Here is a 13,548-nt window from a genome sequence, read left to right as displayed (position 1 = left end):
ACGGTTGGGAAAGGCCATGGGATGTAGAAATATTTTTTTTCACATTTTACTTCCTTGTAAAAACAGGAAAATCAATAGGGATTTTCGTACGGATAAGTACCCAGTGAACCGTTCGTTTAGCTTTATATATTGTTCCGGGTGGGCGTTGTTTTGGTTTTTCGGAAGTGTTAGACCTGTAAGAGAAAAATTTAAATGGTTGAGAAAGGCCATGGGATGTAGAAATATTTTTTTCACATTTTACTTCCTTATAAAAACAGGAAAATCAATAGGGATTTTCGTACGGATATGTACCCAGTGAACGGTTCGTTTAGCTTTATATATTGTTCCGGGTGGGCATTGTATTGGTTTTTCGGAAGCGTTAGACCTGTAAGAAAAAAATTTAAATGGTTGGGAAAGGCCATGGGATGTAGAAATATTTTTTTCACATTTTACTTCCTTGTAAAAACAGGAAAATCAATAGGGATTTTCGTACGGATAAGTACCCAGTGAACCGTTCGTTTAGCTTTATATATTGTTCCGGGTGGGCGTTGTATTGGTTTTTCGGAAGCGTTAGACCTGTAAGAAAAAAATTTAAATGGTTGGGAAAGGCCATGGGATGTAGAAATATTTTTTTCACATTTTACTTCCTTGTAAAAACAGGAAAATCAATAGGGATTTTCGTACGGATAAGTACCCAGTGAACCGTTCGTTTAGCTTTATATATTGTTCCGGGTGGGCGTTGTTTTGGTTTTTCGGAAGTGTTAGACCTGTAAGAGAAAAATTTTAAATGGTTGGGAAAGGCCATGGGATGTAGAAATATTTTTTTCACATTTTACTTCCTTGTAAAAACAGGAAAATCGATAGGGATTTTCATATGGATAAGTACCCAGTGAACGGTTCGTTTATCTTTATATATTCTTCCGGGTGGGCGTTGTATTGGTTTTTCGGAAGTGTTAGACCTGTAAGAGAAAAATTTAAATGGTTGGGAAAGGCCATGGGATGTAGAAATATTTTTTTCACATTTACTTCCTTGTAAAAACAGGTAAATCAATAGGGTTTTTCGTACGGATAAGTACCCAGTGAACCATTCGTTTAGCTTTATATATTGTTCCGGGTGGGCGTTGTATTGTTTTTTCGGAAGTGTTAGACCTGTAAGAGAAAAATTTAAATGGTTGGGAAAGGCCATGGGATGTAGAAATATTTTTTTTCACATTTTACTTCCTTGTAAAAACAGGAAAATCAATAGGGATTTTCGTACGGATAAGTACCCAGTGAACCGTTCGTTTAGCTTTATATATTGTTCCGGGTGGGCGTTGTTTTGGTTTTTCGGAAGTGTTAGACCTGTAAGAGAAAAATTTAAATGGTTGAGAAAGGGCATGGGATGTAGAAATATTTTTTTCACATTTTACTTCCTTATAAAAACAGGAAAATCAATAGGGATTTTCGTACGGATATGTACCCAGTGAACGGTTCGTTTAGCTTTATATATTGTTCCGGGTGGGCATTGTATTGGTTTTTCGGAAGCGTTAGACTTGTAAGAAAAAAATTTAAATGGTTGGAAAAGGCCATGGGATGTAGAAATATTTTTTTCACATTTTACTTCCTTGTAAAAACAGGAAAATCAATAGGGATTTTCGTACTGATAAGTACCCAGTGAACCGTTCGTTTAGCTTTATATATTGTTCCGGGTGGGTGTTGTATTGGTTTTCTGGAAGTGTTAGACCTGTAAGAGAAAAATTTAAATGGTTGAGAAAGGCCATGGGATGTAGAAATATTTTTTTCACATTTTACTTCCTTATAAAAACAGGAAAATCAATAGGGATTTTCGTACGGATATGTACCCAGTGAACGGTTCGTTTAGCTTTATATATTGTTCCGGGTGGGCGTTGTATTGGTTTTTCGGAAGCGTTAGACCTGTAAGAAAAAAATTTAAATGGTTGGGAAAGGCCATGGGATGTAGAAATATTTTTTTCACATTTTACTTCCTTGTAAAAACAGGAAAATCAATAGGGATTTTCGTACGGATAAGTACCCAGTGAACCGTTCGTTTAGCTTTATATATTGTTCCGGGTGGGTTTTGTTTTGGTTTTTCGGAAGTGTTAGACCTGTAAGAGAAAAATTTTAAATGGTTTGGAAAGGCCATGGGATGTAGAAATATTTTTTTCACATTTTACTTCCTTGTAAAAACAGGAAAATCGATACGGATTTTCATATGGATAAGTACCCAGTGAACGGTTCGTTTATCTTTATATATTCTTCCGGGTGGGCGTTGTATTGGTTTTTCGGAAGTGTTAGACCTGTAAGAGAAAAATTTAAATGGTTGGGAAAGGCCATGGGATGTAGAAATATTTTTTTCACATTTACTTCCTTGTAAAAACAGGTAAATCAATAGGGTTTTTCGTACGGATAAGTACCCAGTGAACCGTTCGTTTAGCTTTATATATTGTTCCGGGTGGGCGTTGTATTGGTTTTTTGGAAGTGTTAGACCTGTAAAAGAAAAATTTAAATGGTTGGGAAAGGCCATGGGATGTAGAAATATTTTTTTCACATTTACTTCCTTGTAAAAACAGGTAAATCAATAGGGTTTTTCGTACGGATAAGTACCCAGTGAACGGTTCGTTTAGCTTTATATATTGTTCCGGGTGGGCGTTGTATTGGTTTTTCAGAAGTGTTAGACCTGTAAGAGAAAAATTTAAATGGTTGGGAAAGGCCATGGGATGTAGAAATATTTTTTTCACATTTTACTTCCTTGTAAAAACAGGAAAATCAATAGGGATTTTCGTACGGATAAGTACCCAGTGAACCGTTCGTTTAGCTTTATATATTGTTCCGGGTGGGCGTTGTTATGGTTTTTCGGAAGTGTTAGACCTTTAAGAGAAAAATTTAAATGGTTGGGAAAGGCCATGGGATGTAGAAATATTTTTTTCACATTTACTTCCTTGTAAAAACAGGTAAATCAATAGGGTTTTTCGTACGGATAAGTACCCAGTGAACGGTTCGTTTAGCTTTATATATTGTTCCGGGTGGGCGTTGTATTGGTTTTTCAGAAGTTTTAGACCTGTAAAAGAAAAATTTAAATGGTTGGGAAAGGCCATGGGATGTAGAAATATTTTTTTCACATTTTACTTCCTTGTAAAAACAGGAAAATCGATAGGTATTTTCATACGGATAAGTACCCAGTGAACGGTTCGTTTATCTTTATATATTCTTCCGGGTGGGCGTTGTATTGGTTTTTCGGAAGTGTTAGACCTGTAAGAGAAAAATTTAAATGGTTGGGAAAGGCCATGGGATGTAGAAATATTTTTTTCACATTTACTTCCTTGTAAAAACAGGTAAATCAATAGGGTTTTTCGTACGGATAAGTACCCAGTGAACCGTTCGTTTAGCTTTATATATTGTTCCGGGTGGGCGTTGTATTGTTTTTTCGGAAGTGTTAGACCTGTAAGAGAAAAATTTAAATGGTTGGGAAAGGCCATGGGATGTAGAAATATTTTTTTTCACATTTTACTTCCTTGTAAAAACAGGAAAATCAATAGGGATTTTCGTACGGATAAGTACCCAGTGAACCGTTCGTTTAGCTTTATATATTGTTCCGGGTGGGCGTTGTTTTGGTTTTTCGGAAGTGTTAGACCTGTAAGAGAAAAATTTAAATGGTTGGGAAAGGCCATGGGATGTAGAAATATTTTTTTCACATTTACTTCCTTGTAAAAATAGGTAAATCAATAGGGTTTTTCATACGGATAAGTACCCAGTGAACTGTTCGTTTAGCTTTATATATTGTTCCGGGTGGGCGTTGTATTGGTTTTTCAGAAGTGTTAGACCTGTAAGAGAAAAATTTAAATGGTTGGGAAAGGCCATGGGATGTAGAAATATTTTTTTCACATATACTTCCTTGTAAAAACAGGTAAATCAATAGGGTTTTTCGTACGGATAAGTACCCAGTGAACGGTTCGTTTAGCTTTATATATTGTTCCGGGTGGGCGTTGTATTGGTTTTTCGGAAGTGTTAGACCTGTAAGAGAAAAATTTAAATGGTTGGGAAAGGCCATGGGATGTAGAAATATTTTTTTCACATTTACTTCCTTGTAAAAACAGGTAAATCAATAGGGTTTTTCGTACGGATAAGTACCCAGTGAACCGTTCGTTTAGCTTTATATATTGTTCCGGGTGGGCGTTGTATTGGTTTTTCGGAAGCGTTAGACCTGTAAAAGAAAAATTTAAATGGTTGGGAAAGGCCATGGGATGTAGAAATATTTTTTTCACATTTTACTTCCTTGTAAAAACAGGAAAATCGATAGGTATTTTCATACGGATAAGTACCCAGTGAACGGTTCGTTTATCTTTATATATTCTTCCGGGTGGGCGTTGTATTGGTTTTTCGGAAGTGTTAGACCTGTAAGAGAAAAATTTAAATGGTTGGGAAAGGCCATGGGATGTAGAAATATTTTTTTCACATTTACTTCCTTGTAAAAACAGGTAAATCAATAGGGTTTTTCGTACGGATAAGTACCCAGTGAACCGTTCGTTTAGCTTTATATATTGTTCCGGGTGGGCGTTGTATTGTTTTTTCGGAAGTGTTAGACCTGTAAGAGAAAAATTTAAATGGTTGGGAAAGGCCATGGGATGTAGAAATATTTTTTTTCACATTTTACTTCCTTGTAAAAACAGGAAAATCAATAGGGATTTTCGTACGGATAAGTACCCAGTGAACCGTTCGTTTAGCTTTATATATTGTTCCGGGTGGGCGTTGTTTTGGTTTTTCGTAAGTGTTAGACCTGTAAGAGAAAAATTTAAATGGTTGGGAAAGGCCATGGGATGTAGAAATATTTTTTTCACATTTACTTCCTTGTAAAAATAGGTAAATCAATAGGGTTTTTCATACGGATAAGTACCCAGTGAACTGTTCGTTTAGCTTTATATATTGTTCCGGGTGGGCGTTGTATTGGTTTTTCAGAAGTGTTAGACCTGTAAGAGAAAAATTTAAATGGTTGGGAAAGGCCATGGGATGTAGAAATATTTTTTTCACAATTTACTTCCTTGTAAAAACAGGAAAATCAATAGGGATTTTCGTACGGATATGTACCCAGTGAACGGTTCGTTTAGCTTTATATATTGTTCCGGATGGGCGTTGTATTGGTTTTTCGGAAGCGTTAGACCTGTAAGAAAAAAATTTAAATGGTTGGGAAAGGCCATGGGATGTAGAAATATTTTTTTCACATTTTACTTCCTTGTAAAAACAGGAAAATCAATAGGGATTTTCGTACGGATAAGTACCCAGTGAACCGTCCGTTTATCTTTATATATTCTTCCGGGTGGGCGTTGTATTGGTTTTTCGGAAGTGTTAGACCTGTAAGAGAAAAATTTAAATGGTTGGGAAAGGCCATGGGATGTAGAAATATTTTTTTCACATTTACTTCCTTGTAAAAACAGGTAAATCAATAGGGTTTTTCGTACGGATAAGTACCCAGTGAACCGTTCGTTTAGCTTTATATATTGTTCCGGGTGGGCGTTGTATTGTTTTTTCGGAAGTGTTAGACCTGTAAGAGAAAAATTTAAATGGTTGGGAAAGGCCATGGGATGTAGAAATATTTTTTTTCACATTTTACTTCCTTGTAAAAACAGGAAAATCAATAGGGATTTTCGTACGGATAAGTACCCAGTGAACCGTTCGTTTAGCTTTATATATTGTTCCGGGTGGGCGTTGTTTTGGTTTTTCGGAAGTGTTAGACCTGTAAGAGAAAAATTTAAATGGTTGGGAAAGGCCATGGGATGTAGAAATATTTTTTTCACATTTACTTCCTTGTAAAAATAGGTAAATCAATAGGGTTTTTCATACGGATAAGTACCCAGTGAACTGTTCGTTTAGCTTTATATATTGTTCCGGGTGGGCGTTGTATTGGTTTTTCAGAAGTGTTAGACCTGTAAGAGAAAAATTTAAATGGTTGGGAAAGGCCATGGGATGTAGAAATATTTTTTTCACAATTTACTTCCTTGTAAAAACAGGAAAATCAATAGGGATTTTCGTACGGATATGTACCCAGTGAACGGTTCGTTTAGCTTTATATATTGTTCCGGGTGGGCGTTGTATTGGTTTTTCGGAAGCGTTAGACCTGTAAGAAAAAAATTTAAATGGTTGGGAAAGGCCATGGGATGTAGAAATATTTTTTTCACATTTTACTTCCTTGTAAAAACAGGAAAATCAATAGGGATTTTCGTACGGATAAGTACCCAGTGAACCGTTCGTTTAGCTTTATATATTGTTCTGGGTGGGCGTTGTTTTGGTTTTTCGGAAGTGTTAGACCTGTAAGAGAAAAATTTAAATGGTTGGGAAAGGCCATGGGATGTAGAAATATTTTTTTCACATTTTACTTCCTTGTAAAAGCAGGAAAATCGATAGGGATTTTCATACGGATAAGTACCCAGTGAACGGTTCATTTATCTTTATATATTGTTCCGGGTGGGCGTTGTATTGGTTTTTAGGAAGTGTTAGACCTGTAAGAGAAAAATTTAAATGGTTGGGAAAGGCCATGGGATGTAGAAATATTTTTTTCACATTTACTTCCTTGTAAAAACAGGTAAATCAATAGGGTTTTTCGTACGGATAAGTACCCAGTGAACCGTTCGTTTAGCTTTATATATTGTTCCGGGTGGGCGTTGTATTGTTTTTTCGGAAGTGTTAGACCTGTAAGAGAAAAATTTAAATGGTTGGGAAAGGCCATGGGATGTAGAAATATTTTTTTCACATTTTACTTCCTTATAAAAACAGGAAAATCAATAGGGATTTTCGTACGGATAAGTACCCAGTGAACCGTTCGTTTAGCTTTATATATTGTTCCGGGTGGGCGTTGTTTTGGTTTTTCGGAAGTGTTAGACCTCTAAGAGAAAAATTTAAACGGTTGGGAAAGGCCATGGGATGTAGAAATATTTTTTTCACATTTTATTTCCTTGTAAAAACAGGTAAATCAATAGGGTTTTTCGTACGGATAAGTGCCCAGTGAACGGTTCGTTTAGCTTTATATATTGTTCCGGGTGGGCGTTGTTTTGGTTTTTCAGAAGTATTAGACCTGTAAGAGAAAAATTTAAATGGTTGGGAAAGGCCATGGGATGTAGAAATATTTTTTTCACATATACTTCCTTGTAAAAACAGGTAAATCAATAGGGTTTTTCGTACGGATAAGTACCCAGTGAACGGTTCGTTTAGCTTTATATATTGTTCCGGGTGGGCGTTGTATTGGTTTTTCGGAAGTGTTAGACCTGTAAGAGAAAAATTTAAATGGTTGGGAAAGGCCATGGGATGTAGAAATATTTTTTTCACATTTACTTCCTTGTAATAACAGGTAAATCAATAGGGTTTTTGGTACGGATAAGTACCCAGTGAACGGTTCGTTTAGCTTTATATATTGTTCCGGGTGGGCGTTGTATTGGTTTTTCAGAAGTGTTAGACCTGTAAAAGAAAAATTTAAATGGTTGGGAAAGGCCATGGGATGTAGAAATATTTTTTTCACATTTTATTTCCTTTTAAAAACAGGTAAATCAATAGGGATTTTCGTACGGATAAGTACCCAGTGAACGGTTCGTTTAGCTTTATATATTGTTCCGGGTGGGCGTTGTATTGGTTTTTTGGAAGTGTTAGACCTGTAAGAGAAAAATTTAAATGGCTGGGAAAGGCCATGGGATGTAGAAATATTTTTTTCACATTTACTTCCTTGTAAAAACAGGTAAATCAATAGGGTTTTTCGTACGGATATGTACCCAGTGAACGGTTCGTTTAGCTTTATATATTGTTCCGGGTGGGCGTTGTATTGGTTTTTCGGAAGCGTTAGACCTGTAAGAAAAAAATTTAAATGGTTGGGAAAGGCCATGGGATGTAGAAATATTTTTTTCACATTTTACTTCCTTATAAAAACAGGAAAATCAATAGGGATTTTCGTACGGATATGTACCCAGTGAACGGTTCGTTTAGCTTTATATATTGTTCCGGGTGGGCGTTGTATTGGTTTTTCGGAAGTGTTAGACCTGTAAGAAAAAAATTTAAATGGTTGGGAAAGGCCATGGGATGTAGAAATATTTTTTTCACATTTTACTTCCTTGTAAAAACAGGAAAATCAATAGGGATTTTCGTACGGATAAGTACCCAGTGAACCGTTCGTTTAGCTTTATATATTGTTCCGGTTGGGCGTTGTTTTGGTTTTTCAGAAGTGTTAGACCTGTAAGAGAAAAATTTAAATGGTTGGGAAAGGCCATGGGATGTAGAAATATTTTTTTCACATATACTTCCTTGTAAAAACAGGTAAATCAATAGGGTTTTTCGTACGGATAAGTACCCAGTGAACGGTCCGTTTAGCTTTATATATTGTTCCGGGTGGGCGTTGTATTGGTTTTTCGGAAGTGTTAGACCTGTAAGAGAAAAATTTAAATGGTTGGGAAAGGCCATGGGATGTAGAAATATTTTTTTCACATTTACTTCCTTGTAAAAATAGGTAAATCAATAGGGTTTTTCGTACGGATAAGTACCCAGTGAACGGTTCGTTTAGCTTTATATATTGTTCCGGGTGGGCGTTGTATTGGTTTTTCGGAAGTGTTAGACCTGTAAGAGAAAAATTTAAATGGTTGGGAAAGGCCATGGGTTGTAGAAATATTTTTTTCACATTTACTTCCTTGTAAAAACAGGTAAATCAATAGGGTTTTTCGTACGGATAAGTACCCAGTGAACGGTTCGTTTAGCTTTATATATTGTTCCGGGTGGGCGTTGTATTGGTTTTTCAGAAGTGTTAGACCTGTAAAAGAAAAATTTAAATGGTTGGGAAAGGCCATGGGATGTAGAAATATTTTTTTCACATTTTATTTCCTTTTAAAAACAGGTAAATCAATAGGGATTTTCGTAGTAATAAGTACCCAGTGAACGGTTCGTTTAGCTTTATATATTGTTCCGGGTGGGCGTTGTATTGGTTTTTTGGAAGTGTTAGACCTGTAAGAGAAAAATTTAAATGGCTGGGAAAGGCCATGGGATGTAGAAATATTTTTTTCACATTTACTTCCTTGTAAAAACAGGTAAATCAATAGGGTTTTTCGTACGGATAAGTACCCAGTGAACGGTTCGTTTAGCTTTATATATTGTTCCGGGTGGGCGTTGTATTGTTTTTTCAGAAGTGTTAGACCTGTAAGAGAAAAATTTAAATGGTTGGGAAAGGCCATGGGATGTAGAAATATTTTTTTCACATTTTATTTCCTTTTAAAAACAGGTAAATCAATAGGGATTTTCGTACGGATAAGTACCCAGTGAACGGTTCGTTTAGCTTTATATATTGTTCCGGGTGGGTGTTGTATTGGTTTTTTGAAAGTGTTAGACCTATAAGAGAAAAATTTAAATGGTTGGGAAATGCCATGGGATGTAGAAATATTTTTTTCACATTTACTTCCTTGTAAAAACAAGTAAATCAATAGGGTTTTTCGTACGGATAAGTACCCAGTGAACGGTTCGTTTAGCTTTAAAAATTGTTCCTGGTGGGCGTTGTATTGGTTTTTCAGAAGTGTTAGACCTGTAAAAGAAAAATTTAAATGGTTGGGAAAGGCCATGGGATGTAGAAATATTTTTTTCACATTTTATTTCCTTTTAAAAACAGGTAAATCAATAGGGATTTTCGTACGGATAAGTACCCAGTGAACGGTTCGTTTAGCTTTATATATTGTTCCGGGTGGGCGTTGTATTGGTTTTTTGGAAGTGTTAGACCTGTAAGAGAAAAATTTAAATGGCTGGGAAAGGCCATGGGATGTAGAAATATTTTTTTCACATTTACTTCCTTGTAAAAACAGGTAAATCAATAGGGTTTTTCGTACGGATAAGTACCCAGTGAACGGTTCGTTTAGCTTTATATATTGTTCCGGGTGGGCGTTGTATTGGTTTTTCAGAAGTGTTAGACCTGTAAGAGAAAAATTTAAATGGTTGGGAAAGGCCATGGGATGTAGAAATATTTTTTTCACATTTTATTTCCTTTTAAAAACAGGTAAATCAATAGGGATTTTCGTACGGATAAGTACCCAGTGAACGGTTCGTTTAGCTTTATATATTGTTCCGGGTGGGCGTTGTATTGGTTTTTTGAAAGTGTTAGACCTATAAGAGAAAAATTTAAATGGTTGGGAAATGCCATGGGATGTAGAAATATTTTTTTCACATTTACTTCCTTGTAAAAACAGGTAAATCAATAGGGTTTTTCGTACGGATAAGTACCCAGTGAACGGTTCGTTTAGCTTTATATATTGTTCCGGGTGGGCGTTGTATTGGTTTTTCAGAAGTGTTAGACCTGTAAAAGAAAAATTTAAATGGTTGGGAAAGGCCATGGGATGTAGAAATATTTTTTTCACATTTTATTTCCTTTTAAAAACAGGTAAATCAATAGGGATTTTCGTACGGATAAGTACCCAGTGAACGGTTCGTTTAGCTTTATATATTGTTCCGGGTGGGCGTTGTATTGGTTTTTTGGAAGTGTTAGACCTGTAAGAGAAAAATTTAAATGGCTGGGAAAGGCCATGGGATGTAGAAATATTTTTTTCACATTTACTTCCTTGTAAAAAAAGGTAAATCAATAGGGTTTTTCGTACGGATAAGTACCCAGTGAACGGTTCGTTTAGCTTTATATATTGTTCCGGGTGGGCGTTGTATTGGTTTTTCAGAAGTGTTAGACCTGTAAGAGAAAAATTTAAATGGTTGGGAAAGGCCATGGGATGTAGAAATATTTTTTTCACATTTTATTTCCTTTTAAAAACAGGTAAATCAATAGGGATTTTCGTACGGATAATTACCCAGTGAACGGTTCGTTTAGCTTTATATATTGTTCCGGGTGGGCGTTGTATTGGTTTTTTGGAAGTGTTAGACCTGTAAGAGAAAAATTTAAATGGTTGGGAAAGGCCATGGGATGTAGAAATATTTTTTTCACATTTTACTTCCTTATAAAAACAGGAAAATCAATAGGGTTTTTCGTACGGATAAGTGCCCAGTGAACGGTTTGTTTAGCTTTATACATTGTTCCGGGTGGGCGTTGTATTGTTTTTTCGGAAGTGTTAGACCTTTAAGAGAAAAATTTAAATGGCTGGGAAAGGCCATGGGATGTAGAAATATTTTTTTCACATTTTACTTCCTTGTAAAAACAGGAAAATCGATAGGGATTTTCATACGGATAAGTACCCAGTGAACGGTTCGTTTATATTTATATATTCTTCCGGGTGGGCGTTGTATTGGTTTTTCGGAAGTGTTAGACCTGTAACAGAAAAATTTAAATGGTTGGGAAAGGCCATGGGATGTAGAAATATTTTTTTCACATTTACTTCCTTGTAAAAACAGGTAAATCAATAGGGTTTTTCGTAAGGATAAGTACCCAGTGAACGGTTCGTTTAGCTTTATATATTGTTCCGGGTGGGCGTTGTATTGGTTTTTCAGAAGTGTTAGACCTGTAAAAGAAAAATTTAAATGGTTGGGAAAGGCCATGGGATGTAGAAATATTTTTTTCACATTTTATTTCCTTTTAAAAACAGGTAAATCAATACGGATTTTCGTACGGATAAGTACCCAGTGAACGGTTCGTTTAGCTTTATATATTGTTCCGGGTGGGCGTTGTATTGGTTTTTTGGAAGTGTTAGACCTGTAAGAGAAAAATTTAAATGGCTGGGAAAGGCCATGGGATGTAGAAATATTTTTTTCACATTTACTTCCTTGTAAAAACAGGTAAATCAATAGGGTTTTTCGTACGGATAAGTACCCAGTGAACGGTTCGTTTAGCTTTATATATTGTTCCGGGTGGGCGTTGTATTGGTTTTTCAGAAGTGTTAGACCTGTAAGAGAAAAATTTAAATGGTTGGGAAAGGCCATGGGATGTAGAAATATTTTTTTCACATTTTATTTCCTTTTAAAAACAGGTAAATCAATAGGGATTTTCGTACGGATAAGTACCCAGTGAACGGTTCGTTTAGCTTTATATATTGTTCCGGGTTGGCATTGTATTGGTTTTTGGGAAGTGTTAGACCTGTAAGAGAAAAATTTAAATGGTTGGGAAAGGCCATGGGATGGTGAAATATTTTTTTCACATTTACTTCCTTGTAAAAACAGGTAAATCAATAGGGTTTTTCGTACGGATAAGTACCCAGTGAACCGTTCGTTTAGCTTTATATATTGTTCCGGATGGGCGTTGTATTGTTTTTTCGGAAGTGTTAGACCTGTAAGAGAAAGATTTAAATGGTTGGGAAAGGCCATGGGATGTAGAAATATTTTTTTCACATTTTACTTCCTTATAAAAACAGGAAAATCAATAGGGATTTTCGTACGGATAAGTACCCAGTGAACCGTTCGTTTAGCTTTATATATTGTTCCGGGTGGGCGTTGTTTTGGTTTTTCGGAAGTGTTAGACCTGTAAGAGAAAAATTTAAATGGTTGGGAAAGGCCATGGGATGTAGAAATATTTTTTTCACATTTTATTTCCTTGTAAAAACAGGTAAATCAATAGGGTTTTTCGTACGGATAAGTGCCCAGTGTACGGTTCGTTTAGCTTTATATATTGTTCCGGGTGGGCGTTGTTTTGGTTTTTCAGAAGTGTTAGACCTGTAAGAGAAAAATTTAAATGGTTGGGAAAGGCCATGGGATGTAGAAATATTTTTTTCACATTTTATTTCCTTTTAAAAACAGGTAAATCAATAGGGATTTTCGTACGGATAAGTACCCAGTGAACGGTTCGTTTAGCTTTATATATTGTTCCGGGTTGGCATTGTATTGGTTTTTTGGAAGTGTTAGACCTGTAAGAGAAAAATTTAAATGGTTGGGAAAGGCCATGGGATGGTGAAATATTTTTTTCACATTTACTTCCTTGTAAAAACAGGTAAATCAATAGGGTTTTTCGTACGGATAAGTACCCAGTGAACCGTTCGTTTAGCTTTATATATTGTTCCGGATGGGCGTTGTATTGTTTTTTCGGAAGTGTTAGACCTGTAAGAGAAAGATTTAAATGGTTGGGAAAGGCCATGGGATGTAGAAATATTTTTTTCACATTTTACTTCCTTATAAAAACAGGAAAATCAATAGGGATTTTCGTACGGATAAGTACCCAGTGAACCGTTCGTTTAGCTTTATATATTGTTCCGGGTGGGCGTTGTTTTGGTTTTTCGGAAGTGTTAGACCTGTAAGAGAAAAATTTAAATGGTTGGGAAAGGCCATGGGATGTAGAAATATTTTTTTCACATTTTATTTCCTTGTAAAAACAGGTAAATCAATAGGGTTTTTCGTACGGATAAGTGCCCAGTGAACGGTTCGTTTAGCTTTATATATTGTTCCGGGTGGGCGTTGTTTTGGTTTTTCAGAAGTGTTAGACCTGTAAGAGAAAAATTTAAATGGTTGGGAAAGGCCATGGGATGTAGAAATATTTTTTTCACATATACTTCCTTGTAAAAACAGGTAAATCAATAGGGTTTTTCGTACGGATAAGTGCCCAGTGAACGGTTCGTTTAGCTTTATATATTGTTCCGGGTGGGCGTTGTATTGGTTTTTCGGAAGTGTTAGACCTGTAAGAGAAAAATTTAAATGGTTGGG

The sequence above is a fragment of the Paroedura picta genome, unplaced genomic scaffold (genome assembly GCF_049243985.1).
Source record: "Paroedura picta isolate Pp20150507F unplaced genomic scaffold, Ppicta_v3.0 Ppicta_v3_sca19, whole genome shotgun sequence".
Taxonomy (NCBI): domain Eukaryota; kingdom Metazoa; phylum Chordata; class Lepidosauria; order Squamata; family Gekkonidae; genus Paroedura; species Paroedura picta.
The sequence above is the reverse complement of the archived record's forward strand: the minus strand, read 5'-3'. Positions refer to the sequence as shown.